This window comes from Pelodiscus sinensis, chromosome 5 (genome assembly GCF_052426305.1).
Source record: "Pelodiscus sinensis isolate ZL-2025 chromosome 5, ASM5242630v1, whole genome shotgun sequence".
Taxonomy (NCBI): domain Eukaryota; kingdom Metazoa; phylum Chordata; order Testudines; family Trionychidae; genus Pelodiscus; species Pelodiscus sinensis.
The window spans coordinates 72,745,383-72,759,613 of NC_143056.1; the positions used below are offsets into that span (position 1 = coordinate 72,745,383).

At 45.2% G+C, this 14,231-nt stretch overlaps 1 long non-coding RNA gene across 1 annotated transcript; it reads right to left on the reverse strand.

The window, feature by feature from the left end:
• Positions 1–9,651: 9,651 nt before the first annotated feature.
• LOC149524336 (uncharacterized) lies at positions 9,652–12,486 on the reverse strand. The gene is made up of 2 exons (XR_016349561.1): positions 12,096–12,486; positions 9,652–9,743 (listed from the first exon to the last, which is right to left on the reverse strand). It is a non-coding gene; the product is annotated as an uncharacterized LOC149524336 (long non-coding RNA).
• Between the last annotated feature and the right edge of the window lie 1,745 nt (positions 12,487–14,231).

Consider the following 14,231-nt stretch of genomic DNA (forward strand, 5'->3'; position numbering starts at 1 on the left):
GGGAGGAAAGGCGTATAAGAGAGCGCCTTTTCAATGGAGGAGAAAAGCATCCCCTAGAGATCCTGAACCAATGTCAGGCCTGGAGCAATATTGTCGGCATTTTGTGTTCTTGGAGGAGGCGAAGAGGTCTATCTGTGGCTGACCCCAGTGGTTGAAAATAGTCTGAAGGACATGTAGATGAAGTTCCCACTCTTGGTCTGGAGCAAAGTGTCTGCTAAGCAAATCCGTGAGTACATTGCTGGTGCCAGGTAGGTAGGAAGCTGTTATGGGAACCTCATTGTGTATGCACCAATTCCATAATCGAACTGCCTTGGCACATAGGGAATGGGAGCGGGTGCTCCCCTGCTGATTTATATAGTACATTGTGAATACATTGTCCATAAATACCTTCACTGTGGTTCCTCAGATGTGCGCTAGAAAATGTCCACATGCATTTGCAACTGCCTTGAGTTCCAGTATGTTGATGTGTAGGATAGACTCTCTTGTTGTTCATAAGCCTTGGACAGACAGGTCTCCCATATGAGCTCCCCACCCTTTGACAGAAGCATCAGTGGTGATTTGTGTGGTATGTTGGCCCCGATGGAATGGGACTCCTACAAGTAAGTTGTTTGGTTCGGTGCCCCACTTCAGGGATACTAGGATGTTGGCAGGTAGTGACACTTGTCTGTGTACATCACGCTTGCAATGGGTGTAAATGGAAGCAAGCCAGTGTTGAAGGGAGCAAAAGTGGTGCCTGCGAAAGGAACTATGTAAGTTGTAGCTGCCATGTGGCCCATAAGTTGTAGATAGGTAAGTATTGAGGCCTTGGGGCTGCTCATAAGCGTAAAGACCGGGTCTTAAATTGCTTGGAATTGTTGGGATGATAGGTATGCTCTTGGCATGGTGGAGTCTAACTGGGTTCCATTGAACTCTACATTGTTTGTGTAGGAAAAAGCGTTGATTTCTGTTTGTTGAGAATAAGACCTAGCAGGTTGAGAGTCTGTCTGGTTATGGATATCATATGGGGGGTATTCACAGCAGTTGGCCCTTTTATCAGACAGTAGTCTAAGTACGGAAAAATCATGATCCATTGTCAACTGAGATATCCTGCGACAACAGCGAATGTCTTTGAGAATACTCTGGGTGCTTATGACAGGTGGAAGGGTAGGACTCAGTACTGATAGTGGTCTGATCTGATCACGAAATGTAGATACTGTCTGTGCACAGGGTGTATGGTAATATAAAAGTAAGCATCTTGCAGGTCAAGGGCTGTGAACCAGTCCCCCTGTTCTAATGATGGGATAATAGATGCAAGGGTCATCATCCTGAATCATTGTTTCCGAAGGTATCAGTTCAATCTGCAAAGGTCCAGAATAGGTCTCCAGCCACCAGTCTTTTTTGTTGTGAGAAAATAATGGAAATAGAAGCCTCTGTTCCTGAACTCTTCTGGCACCGTCTCTACTGCACCGATGTCTAAAAGACAGTGAATCTCCTTTTGTAGTAGGTCCTCATGAGAAGGGTCCCTGAAGAGGGATTGAGATGGTGGGGATGTGGGAAGTAAAGCTACAAGTGGGATGGTGTAACTTGATGATACAATCTCTAGGACCTAATGATCTGATGTGATGTGATAGCAGCCCAGCAATGGTTAAATGGTCTTAGCCAATGGTGAAAGGTTGGGGTAGAGTGGTGGTGGTGATCTAGTAAGGGGAAGTTCTGCAAGCTCTTGACCTGGGAGTCAAACCTGTTGCTTGTTAGATTGCTGGTTTGGGTTGCGACTGTTCTGAGGCTCTCTTTTGTGGATGTTGTCGTGGTCTAGACTGGTCAAATTCTCGATGTTGGCATCTCTGATATGAGAAATCTGTGTCTTTGGTATGGTACATACTGTCCACATCGGTACAGTGGAGTGTACATACCCAAAGTACAAAGTGTTGGAGATATTGATGATGGAGTCTGCCATATCTTATAGACGGCCTCCATAATAGCTTCGTCTATAGGAATGGCGATTTTGCGTGTTATGAAAGCTGCAGATTTTTAAGGAGGCAATGTTGTTTTTCCTGAACCTCAGTCAGTTGGATCTCTTGACTAGCAGCCACTCTCTTGAAAAGTTCCTGAAACCATTTCAGGTCATCAGGTGATGATTGATCTCCGGGAATAACTGCTTCATCAGGAGATGATGATGACTGGTCAGTTGGCAAGATGTGTGGCTGCTGTTCTTCTGTCTCTGTTATTTGTCCCTTCTCAGGTTTGTATTGATGGTGTGTCTTTCAAGGGGGAAGTTATAGGTTCCAGTCTGTATACAGAAGAAGGAGAATATTTGTGCATAGGTGAATATTTATGTGTAGGCAGGTTTTCCCTACAGCATGGTGGTTGATATAGTTGTTTTTGGTGATGACAGCGAGTTGACCATTGATCGGAATAGTCATAATGGTCTGAATGTCTATGATGTCGATAGTCCCATCTGTTAGGAGAATGCTATTGTGGTGAAGGTACGGTCATATAGTGCTCATGACGGTATGTATGAGGAAAGAGTACTGGAGAGTGTATCGATCTGAAAGATCCCCTTGATGATGGAAGAGGTGACAAAAAAGATTGTTGTGGTACGTGGGAAAGATCGGAGATTGGTCTGTAATGTCTGTCATGGCTGACTGTGGAGGTTTGCATCTCAGGAGAGCATATTGTAGGCGACAGTGATGATGGGTTTGGTGAAAGCTGAAGCAATTCTGGGCTGATTTCGCACGTTTTCTGTGATTTCTGTGATGTTTTCCTTGGTGCTGGGAAAGTAGCCATTTTCTCCAGTGCTGGGCATTTTATACTGCCCTCTGGTTCTGCTGTAGAGGCTTTCTCCATCTGTGATCTGGGGTGGAAAAGAAGGAATTGGCGGGAGCCGGACTGCACGAGACATCAAAAGGGCATGAAATCCACTCAGCGTGTGCTGCACATGCGCAGTCCGACCAACCACTGCTAATGGAAAGCTCCGATCTGCGGCATCAGGACCACTCGACACCAACAGTGAAGCACCCCCGGGGATACTACTCAAAGAAGAATCTGTCTATAAGGGCAAGAAGGCACCTAGCTAAAACAGTTGAACTGAGATCTAAGAAGCACAGTATTCTAATCTGAGCTGAATTCCTAAACTAGATTGTACTTCTTACCTGAATCTAGCTTCTGCACTGGAAACATACCCTAACTGGTGTACATTTTTATAGCACCACTGAAGATAATGAATCTATGACAGTTTACCATTCTCTCCCCTCCCCTCTGGCTGAGGACTGGTTCAGCGTTTTATGGCCTCTTGGTTCCAACTCTTACTCTTTTTAGCGTTTCACTCCCAAAGCACATCAATTTTTTCCTCTTCAAGGAGTAAATGTTGTGCTGCCTTCTTTGCAAATATTGCATTCTTAAAACCACACAAAGCTGTACAAAGATACAAATAGCAGACTTTAATAAGCTCCACTTTCTTCCATGACCCAAAATGAAGACCATTCCTCAACAGCCCGTGGGGTTTTTTTTTTCAGCTCTAGAGAAAGCTCCACCAAAGTATTGCTTCAAGTTAATAATGCCTAGGTCTGTATGCACTAAAATCAGGGTAATTAGAAGAATGAAAGTAGAGGGCAATTCTCCAGTGTAGTGGTCCCCAATGCAGTGCCCACGGGCGTCATGGCCAAGTGCTCGGGGCTGGCCCCGCCCCGGGTGCGCGGCGCATGCACGGTGCTGGTCCCGGGTGCGCAGCGCATGCGTGGCACCAGTCCCGGGCGCATGGGTGGCCCCGCCCTCGAGCGCACAGCGCATGGGGAGCACCGGCCCCGGGCGTGCGGCGAATGGGCGTCCCCATGCCCGGGCGTGTGGTGCATGGGGAGCACCAGCTCCAGGCACGTGGCTATGGGGGGCGCTGGTCCCAGGTGCGTGGCAAATTGGCAGCCCCGCCCCCGGACGCGCGGTGCATGGGATTGCTGTCCCTGGGCAAGTGGCGCATGCATGGCCCCGCCCCCGGGCGCCCGGCAAATGAGCGCCCCGCCCCCGGGCGCCCGGCACATGAGCGCCCCGCCCCCGGGCACCCGGCATGTGAGCACCGCGCCCCCGGGCGCCCGGCAGCTCCAAAAGGTTGGGGACCACTGCTCCAGTGTGTGTCCTGAAGCTCTATTATCCTTTCCTAGACCTCTTACAACTTTAAATATAACTCAATAGGAGGTTTCAGTATAAGCAATATACACTGTTGAATGCACCCTTTCACAGATACTTTTTGGATTTGTGCTCTCTGGATGCTTGTGCTGTCACAGCTGTTGAGTGATAGAGTTGATAAGTGTGCTTCCAAAGCAAGGAAACTGTAAAAGGAAGTGGAGACCTTCGTTGTACATACATACGGGTTGCCTCTCTCTTGAGTTGCGGCTTAAGTGTCCTCTCTTTTTTCTTCCTGGTGCTTCCTATTATCAATATCTGAAGCAGTTTATCCTCTCTCCTCAAATGAGTCAGGTATTGTGGGGGGGGGGGGGGGAGAGTGGGGTTGGGCTCTGTGTCCCTCCACTCAAAATAACTCATTGCTATACCAGATACACAGTGGTGATATCCATTGAGAAAAATCAATACTACTTTTACCTGGCAAGGAATGTAATACCCAAAACACAGGGGACAATAAAGTAAATACAATAAAGCTCAGCAAAGGAATGGAACACAAAATATAATAGCACTAGCAGACTTACCCAATATTGCCTGGGTCCTTCAGAAGGGGGGGCTGGTGGTGTGTGTGGGGGGGTACAGGAGTCAGGGTAGGATCTTGGGAATATGCACAGGTAGTGCAGGAGGCTGAGGGTGAAGGGGTGCAAAAGTGATGGTTGGGGAGTAAAGAGGGGCTCAGGGTGGGTGGGTCCCATCTGGCACAGGCCTCCCCCCCCCCAGTTGCCCCTGGATACCAGGGGCCTTTTTTCTTACTCTCCTCCAGTGCTGTGGCTAAGAGTTGGGAGGAGGAGAAGGGGTTTGAGGCATGGGAGCTATTTGCCATCTTACCTGCCAGCACACTGAGTAAAGCCCCAGCCCTACTGATCACTTCCTTGGTGTTATGGCTATCCCCAGTGAACACTCATATATTGCATTCCTCCAAACAGCAGCCCCTCCCTTTACATGTTATGGAAAACTGTCCTTTCCCCAGGGTTTCTAGCTGTCGTGGCACAACCAAACCCTGCCTTTGCCTAAGTTAGAAGACAAAGAAGCTGCATACCAAATTTGGTGGCTCTAGTTCTTACCATTTAGGAGGAGTTCTTAATCAAACGGACTTGCAGACAGACACAGACAGATAGATACTCTCTAAAATCTATAGATAGATATCAAAATGAGTGACTTTACTGGGAACAGTAAAACAGGATCTGGATAAGGAAATGGTTAAGGCTAACTAATAAGTAATAAACAATAAATAATCCCGATACCCTCACACAAACACTCATAAACTCCTGCTCTCTGTTGCATCGTCCTAAGGCAGATGGCTCAGTCAAGGCGGCATCTCCCAAGATGGAGTGTTGGAATGTTGTGGGATTAGCTTGCTTAAGGAAAAAAAACCACCTTCTTCACTTTTGGGTAAGACAAGATCCACTTCTTACTCAGGTTTGTTGGTTCTCCTGGTCTAGAAGAATGCTCTTGGGGTCTTGGTTGTCTCTCAGTAGCCTGTGTGACATGGGATCAAAAGGCTTTGGCAGCCATCTTAGTTGTAATCCTTGTGGCATGGTCTCCTAGAGCCTCAGTCTGTAGCTGGAACCTGGCAAACTGCATGTAGAGATCACATATGTAATCTTGGGCCCCTGGGAAACAGAGAAAAATACTCTATTGTCTGTCTGGTCTTAGAGGCTCCTGAAAACAGGAAATTTAAAGAAGAGGGAGAATTAACTACCATGTTTATACAGAATGACTAGCCTGTTCCCAGAAATTAAAAACATGCAAAGGACTGTCTGCTTCTTTGAACTTCAGTTTGAGCTTTTGCCTTCAAGAAGTTGCCCTGTATGTGTTCTCATTTGATCTAGGTTGACAAAAGTAATTTGGTGGTTTGTTTTCCTTTTCCTGTGGCTGTGGCTGCAGGAAGCTGCTGTTGAAGTTTGCTGAAAAATTATGTTCTGCCTTATTTAGAGATATTAGAATGTTGATGTCTATCCATTGGGAAGCACACAAGATTAACAATCTGCACCTGGGCCTAGATGAAATTATATTTACAGAAAATTGCAGCCTTTTGGTTAAGTGAAGAAGTGGTGAATTGTCACAAAATTAGAAACCCCTTTCAGCCTGTAGAAATTGTGAATTATATTTGAAAATAATGTTTTAAAATAAAATTGCACTTTCTGGGCCCATGTCTCATAGTAGATATTGTACTCGTAGAAAAGATTGACTTGCAGCCAGGAAACCTGACTGAGAAGAAAAAGAAAGCTATTCCTATTTGAAACAGACTTGCTTTCTCAGAACTACATGCAAAATATGGAAAGAATCTCCCCCTCCCCCTGGGGAGCTAGTATTAGTTCCAACCACTGGAAGTAAATGTGTGACTTACATCATCAAGAGAAACTGTAGTTGAGTAATCTGAGAGTTGGTGGACCTAGAGACAGACTTCTAGGCTACGTCTACACTGGCGGCTTCTTGCGCAAGAACTATTTTGCGGAAGAGACTTGTGCAAAAACTCTTCCAGAAGAGAGCGTCTACACTGGCATGTGCTTTTGTGCAAGAGCATCCATGCCAGTGTAGACGCTTTCTTGCGCAAGAAAGCTCTGATGGCCATTTTAACCATAGGGCTTTCTTGCGCAAGAAATTCATGTTGCCTGTCTACATTGGCCTCGTGCGCAAGAACAGTTGCACAAGAGGGCTTATTCCTGAGTGAGAGCATCATAGTTTTTGTGCAAGAAGTCCTGATTTCATACAGTAGAACGTCAGTTTACTTGAGCAAGAACACACAGCCAGTGTAGACAGGCAGCAAGTTTTTGCCCAAGAGCGGACGCTTTGGTGCAAGATTGTGCCAGTGTAGACACAGCCCTAAAGTATTTGAACACCCTGATTCAGGTAACATTCTTGTTCCTGTCAATTCTGCTACAGAGCTTTAATGTCAGATACAGAACTATGGTTATTATTTAAACAAAATGTTTATTGTGAAGTTCTCCTGACACTTGAATTTGTAAAATGGATAAATGTTTTAATTTGGAATAGGAACCCAATGAGAGTTTTAGACAAATTCTGTAGAGCAAGAGGGATGCCTACTGTTGAACTTAAAAGATGTTAATGTAGTCTAAAAGAATTAATATATATTGTATGTAAGTTGAATCAAAAGGTCGTAATTGCCAATTTATATACAATTATTTACACATAAACTGTTAAAAGGTTATTATGGTTAGAAAGTTGAATGCTTTAAAATGAGGAGATAACAGAAATAAGATTGCAAAGAGAATCTTAATTTGGTTCTTTCACAATACACACTGCTTTCTCAACAGGACCCCTAAATCATTATAAAAACTGACCATTTCTTTATTTTTGTTAGTCTCTAAGATGCCACATGACTACTCATTTTTAAAGTTACAGACTAACATGGCTACCCTACTGAGACATTTCTTTAATAGTTTAAAGTAAAAAACCAGAAAGTATTCTGCAAATAAATTCAACAGTTTTTCATTCCAAGAATAATATGAACAACTATGTACTGGTTTTGGCCATCATGCTGCTGGTTATATTACTGTTCAGATAAATAGGAATGGTTTCAAAGAAGGAATTATTTCAAATTGTAAGAATCTAATCCTCAAGAGTTCTCAGAAGCATGTTTACATTTATTTAAGGAAAATAAATCCACAACTAATCAAAATCCTTCCGTTTTTCCATATGCTCGTTTGGAATTTATGCTTGGCTCCTCTTTGTGGATAGTCTCCTACTTGTTACGTATGTGTCAGAGTTGAACTTTATATATTAGGTCCTGTGGCTTATAGAAAATGGTGTATCCAGCAGCCGTCTGAGCATAGGTGTAGGAGCCACGAATTCTCTGTTACTGACTCAGTGTGTGATCTTGGATTGGTAGGATGAGTTCACAATTAAAAAAAAAAAATCTCTTGAGAATCTTGCAATAATGAAAGGCTTTAGAGAGGGGTATAAAACTATTATAATAAGCTAGAAGATTTACCCCGCTTTGCTTGGGTCCTAAACTCAATTTTTGTTTTTCTTCATTCAAATCATTGCTCTAGGGTGGGGCTGGGGATGAGGGGTTCAGTATACAGGCTGTCCCAGGAAGAGAGGACTATCTCATCCCTGTTTCACTGCAGCAGATACAGGACTATCTCATCCCTGTTTCATGGCCACTGCAGATTGTGGAAGAAAACATTGTCCTCACTCTGCGTTTGTAAGCAACAAGTAGCCAGAGGCAGTTTTATTATGAGCTGCAGCAAGGGAAAAACTGGTTCGGACGGGGGGGGGGGGGGGGAGACTCCCCCCGCGAAGGCAAATCTTTGAATACAAGCAATTATGAAGCAGTTTATATACTGTCTATTAAATATAATAACAATAACAATTAGTCTCCTTCCCATTATAAACACCCATGGCTAACAGTTATTTAGTTCCACCCAGATGCTCCTTATCTCAAGGTCCCTGCCAGAGTCAGCATTCTATCCTTATCTCCGTATGGAGGCGAAGGCAGCGTCTTATTACAGATCTCGCGTTGTCAGGCCACAGACTTAGCCTGACTCTTGCTCTCTTGTTAACAAGACCAAGATGGCTGCACATAAAGTCCCTTTTTCTGCCTCCACAGTCCCCCCCTTTTGTGCTTACAGCACAACTATCTTTCTAAACCTTTATTTTTATTAAACATTACATAATTAGTACAAACATAAAAGCTATTTTTATTACTACCTTTTTTACAACAACAATTAAATATGAAACCTTTAATAAGCAAAAGCAAGATAATTATTAATATTTCCAATATAATTTTATGATGGGGCTGTTCTATAATTTTAGTAACATAACACAACATATTATAATTAGTAACCAAATTAGGGAGGGCAGGTACATGCTGATGGTACCTGTCCATAAGCACAGACTCCCGATTAAAGAGAGAAACCTAAACCACTTCCACAAGTTTCTCCTTGGCAATATACAATACTTCGCTTTTTTTACCAAGGTCAGTTCTTAATGTCCTTTTATAGTCAGGAATCTTTGGGCTTTGGCGGTGTCAGAGCAGCGGACTTTTCCTCATTTTTTTTCTTGAAACAGTTGTGATTCAGCATCATGCAGGGGAGAGGTTACCAGCACATCACCCTGTAATATTTTGGTTCTTCTGGTGTCCAGTAGGTGGAAAAGCAGGACCAGGATCAGCAGTCGGGGTAGGATTATTTCGAGATGGAGGGATCTTTTTGCAGTGAGAAGCATTGGCCAACAATCAGTTCTTGGCACATCACAATGGTGCTGGTGGTTAGCAAAACTTAGTAAAGGTCTTTTTAGAGCGGTCTTTCACTGATGGACATAAGAGTCTCTATTCTCTGAGCTAAAAGCCAGCTGGGTCCTTTGGAACCAAGGTTATTTTCTAGGAATAAAGCAAACCGTAAAAACAATCCCGCGCGTTTGTTTGGTACCGGCCTTATTAAAGTGAGGCCCTTTTGGAATGTGGTTGCCAGGGGAACCAGGGTCACAGTAACTGTCGAACTGCTTTACTTCCCAAGCTGGCCTAATACTTACAGGTTTGAGTTGTCAGTTTTCAGCAAGATACCGTGGACTGCCTCAGTTTACTTCTATAGTTCCTTTCTCTTGACTTTGGGGTTCTCCTTAACCTACCAGGTTAAATACAATTTAAGGGGTTTTAATTTACTCTGGAAGTACGAGTACAGCACCAGCACTGTTATAAATGTTATAATTGAAACTTTCCACATAATTTGGGAAACACTATTCAAATCCATCCCCAAGATATTTCGTCGCCTTACTGGCGCTGCCCATGATTATAGGTTTGAACTTTACTGCCTGGTTGAGTGCTGCAGAGGTAGGTGTTTGGCATGGTCCACGGTGTTTCCCTATCTGTGAACCCCTCAGGATGACCAGCCCCGATATATCTTTGGGCATTGGCCACCAACTCCTCGATCTTTGCCTGCAGGGCCAGTAAACCCTCCTCTTGGTGCTTATTTCCGCCATGCTACTCAGGATCTCATGTTGGGTTACCCATCACTGCCGAAGTGCGATAGAGCCGCATTCCATCAACCAAAGAAAACGTTTCTCATTTCTATTAATTTAACTTTTCAGTGACTGTATTCCTACTTTCCTTATTCCTTCCACTATGCCCATAGGGCTCCAAACCTTTTGCCTTCCCCTTTCACATGCGTTTTCCTTCTTATGATCCATCCTGATTCCTGCTAAATGACCTTTTTTTCCAAATGACACAGGTTTGTCCAGTATTAATTTGGTAAGGAGGGTGGGCTTTCCCATTAGCCCCCCACATCTCCTAATTCTTTTCAATAGGTAAATCCAAATGTGTATTATTGCAGTCAGCTATTACTAATTTTAAACTTCTCAGTATAGGGTTTTCATAACATCCATGCTGCAGCAGTTGATCTATGCTGCTGACTCTGGGGTGGATCACTCAACCATGCTCTGTAAGGAGATTTATTTTGCAGAATGTGTCTCCTTGTTAGGGCAGATTTAGCTTCTAGTGATTACATCTTCAAATTTAATTCCCACTAGTTGGCTTTTAGGGTGGCTTTTAGGTTACGTCCTCCCACGCCCTCAAGCCAATTATAACAGTGTGCGAGGGAAAGGTTTTAACTGTTTATTTTTTTTTTCTGGACGGCCCCCACTTGTGTGTTGTGAAACATCCTTGGGTTGCCTGCGATTCCAGCCGGAGAGGCTGTAGTTATCTATTTGCTAACAAAGGCTTGAGAATTTCCTAAAGTTGCTTGGCAGCCCTTTCCTACTCCTGCGTTGTGTTCTGTGTATATGTTTCCAACCAAAATGCCTAGGGCCAATATGGCTTGATGGCCGGCAGGCATTCCTTCCTTGAGAATTTGGAGGAACACTTCCCACAAGCCGTTAAGTCTATTCCAAAACTCAGTGTTTTGCTTTGGATCGGACAGATTTGTAACTAGAGCCCGTTCTTCCAAAGGGAAGATCTGATACCTTTCAATTATCTTCTGTGCCTCCTCTCTATCTTCAGTAATGTGTGGTAAGGGCCCATATAGGGCTGGGCATAGAGAGGAGTAGAGGGGGTAATGTTGGGCCAAATTCCCCCCTAAGCTTGGGAGAGGCTGTGCACTTGCATGTAAGTTACATTTCTCACTGCAGGGCAGATTTTTGCTTTTCTGAGCTTCAATCTCATCCCCCAGGGCTTTAATTTCTTTCTCTGTCAATCTGTCAAATGCTTACAGGTCCTTGGACCATGATGCACGTACATGTAGTACGCAGGGGTGCCTTTCAGCGGCGTGGGGGGTATGCTTAGACTGATCCCCATCCATTTTAGTCATTCAGGGGAGCATCCTGTCCACTCCCCGTCTGTTCAGTGGCTTATAGGAAACTAAATCTACACACTCCAAAGAAGGGGTCTGCTGGGTCTAGAGTGTCAGACCTTATCAGCAGCTCATGAAATAAGGGGAGTCGTCGCTCCCTCACATATCCGCTGGGTCTCGAGGTTCGGCTGTCCCCCCCCCCCCTTGCATTCAGAACTCCCTCGTGGGAGAGCCCTGGTGCGGCTGGAATCAGCTTACTTCTCAGAGACCCGGGCAGCGGCATTCACACTCCATTCATTACATTCACACTCAGCATGTTTTTCACACAGAAATTTTCCCACTTTGAGATGCATCTCTCTTTATGGACCTCACCCACATTTGGGGCGGCAAACAACACGTTTCCCCCCAGAACCACAGCAGTTCCCAGCACTGCATAAACCTAGGTGCCTTATGTCCAGACGCAATACAATTTTCTTCCCGTACCCGGGGCGGCACCACCAATACCACAGCAGTTCCCAGCACTGCATAAACTTAGGCCTACTCGGGGGTAACAAAACAACCTCCCCGGAACCGCTTTGTGTCTGACCTTGTTGCAGATTCAAGAAGTTCGGATGGCGTGAGCCCACCAGAAGCAGATGACCCTAGAGGCAGTCCTCCTCCACACCCCAGTAGAGATTTCAAAAGGTTTCTTACCTCTTGTTTGGCGCCCTGGGAGTGAAGGGGGACGGTCCGCAGCCGCTGTCGCTGTCCTCAATCGGGAGTTGCCATCCGAGTCACGGCACCAAATTGTGGAAGAAAACATTGTCCTCACTCTGCGTTTGTAAGCAACAAGTAGCCAGAGGCAGTTTTATTACGAACTGCAGCAAGGGAAAAACTGGTTCGGACGGGGGGGGGGGAATCCCCCCCTCCGAGGCAGATCTTCGAATACAAGCAATTATGAAGCAGTTTATATACTGTCTATTAAATATAATACCAATAACAATTAGTCTCCTTCCCATTACAAACACCAATGGCTAACAGTTATTTAGTTCCACCCAGATGCTCCTTATCTCAAGGTCCCTGCCAGAGTCAGCATTCTATCCTTATCTCCATATGGAGGTGAAGGCAGCGTCTTATTACAGATCTCGCGTTTTCAGGCCACAGACTTAGCCTGACTCTTGCTCTCTTGTTAACAAGACCAAGATGGCTGCACATAAAGTCCCTTTTCCTGCCTCCACAAGATCTAGCAGGCACAGCTGGAGGAGAAGTGCATGTTCTCTGGCTGGGACAGATCCAGATTCATCTGTTCCCTGCATCCCTCCTAGTCACAGTGAGGAATGCAACAAACTGTGCACTGTGCACTTTCCCATGGCTCTCTGCTGAAGGGGAAGAGCCAGCAATGTTCCCGTATGAATCAGCCTCTCACGTTCTCCCTTAAGGGCACTTGAGGGATGGGAGGCTCAGGGCTGAGGCAGTATTGGAGGGGATGGGTGGAGTGCACCCAGACAGCCTGTGATGGGGTGGACTAGGCCTGAAGCCATGTACTGGGGGCTGGTGGCCTTGAGCTACTCTGCCCGAGGGAAAAGAGCAGAAGAGAGTTCCTTCAGGCAAGCTAGAGTGGCTGCTTCTGCTGCAGCCAATCAGGGCCCAGAAAGCTGGTATAAAGAAGCTGCTGGGCGAGGGCCAAGCAATTCCTCACTGAAGCATAAGCCAGGCAGACACAGGGACCGACTGGGAAAGCAGCAGCACCTCAGACAGCTCTGAGTGTAGGCTGGATGGCAGACATGCCTGAAGCCCAGGTCTGGTGGATGAAGACTAGACGTGGTGGACTACAGTGAATTGCAGAACTCCGGACAGGGTGCCATGAGAATTTTATCTCAAATCCCTGAAAGAGAGGGCCTAATGGAGCACATTCTTGGGGAAGTGGCCCAGGGAGCAAGTTAGCAGTGGATAGGAAGGGCAATTAGTGGGCAACTGCTACTTACAGGGTCCCTGGGCCAGGATCCAGAGGAGTTGTTAAGCTTGGGTACCCCCAACTTCCAGCAGCTACAAAAAGAGGGTAGGAAAGAAGCCTGGTCTCAGGTGACCCAGAGGAAAGGGCATCTGGGATACCTCCACTCCCAGAGTCAGTCGGAGTAGAGGACTTGTGGAGACACATCCTCAGACAAAAGGGGGGCACTTGAGAGAGGGCGAGCCCTTTATACAGCCCCTTTCACCTTCTTGGTGATTCTGTCTTTTATGATTTTCCAGACTCCAACCTGCTGGAGTAGAGAGATCCAGTGGTGAGTCATCTCCTCCACCTCCAGTCCTGCTGTCAGAAAGAAGAACGGCAAAGATGTGTCTCATTCTTTCATCCCATTGTTATGGGAGAATGATGAATTTTAAATCTAAATGGGGAATTGCATTTGCAATGCTCGTGTTTTAAGATCAACTTTACAAATACCTAACAACCTGTGTGCAATGAATACGTTGCTCGCCTTCTGACAAAATTCTGCTGCCAAAATAATGGCTGATGGAAAGAGCATTTCAACTTCTTACAACTCTATGTAACTGTATGCTTAGGAGTGACTCATTAAACAGCAAGCAACCATGAAGGGGTATATCAAAGATTATAGGAGTCTAACATTGAGGCCTACTTTACTTGTCATCTTCCAATTGACAATTCTTTTGAAGCTTGGTGGGAAGTCAGTGACAACTTAGCAGTAGCCACAGCAATTTAAACTGGAGACTGTTAGAAGTAGGGTCTGATTTGAAAACAAAACTCAGCTCTAGTAATGATTGTAATCTGTGAACCCTTTCACAGAATCCAAACTATTATCCAGGTGAATATTTTATATATATATATATATA